Below are 419 nucleotides of genomic sequence, written 5' to 3'. Positions count from 1 at the left end.
AGTCTTCGGCAGGCATTGGGAAATACTTAGTCGTCTGGAGAATGGATATGTAGAGGCTTTGTTTCGTTGAAGAACCGAAGCTCGTTTTGCAGTAGGGGCTGTAGAGCTGGGAGCGGCGACCGGTGCGGAGAGTTGCTGTTCAGGCTGTGCGTTCGATAGACTCGAATGAAATGAACTACAGGGCAAGTTGAGACGGTTGGGCATTTACTGCTTGGCGTCTTAGCAGAGTCTGGAAGTAGGTCGGTAACGCGGCGAGTTGCGAATGTGCGATTCTCCTATTTGAATTTTGCTGTGCATTCCGCGTGTTCAGAGAGTGTGTAGTTCACAATCTTGGTTGGGTGACATATAATTGTGCGGAATGGTGGCAGGTGGGGCAGGCTCATGCATTTAGGGGTGAAGCTGATGTTAGGTCGCTTCAG

Source organism: Eimeria mitis, genomic scaffold (genome assembly GCF_000499745.2).
Source record: "Eimeria mitis Houghton genomic scaffold, Emh_scaff1804, whole genome shotgun sequence".
Classification (NCBI taxonomy): domain Eukaryota; phylum Apicomplexa; class Conoidasida; order Eucoccidiorida; family Eimeriidae; genus Eimeria; species Eimeria mitis.
The sequence above is the reverse complement of the archived record's forward strand: the minus strand, read 5'-3'. Positions refer to the sequence as shown.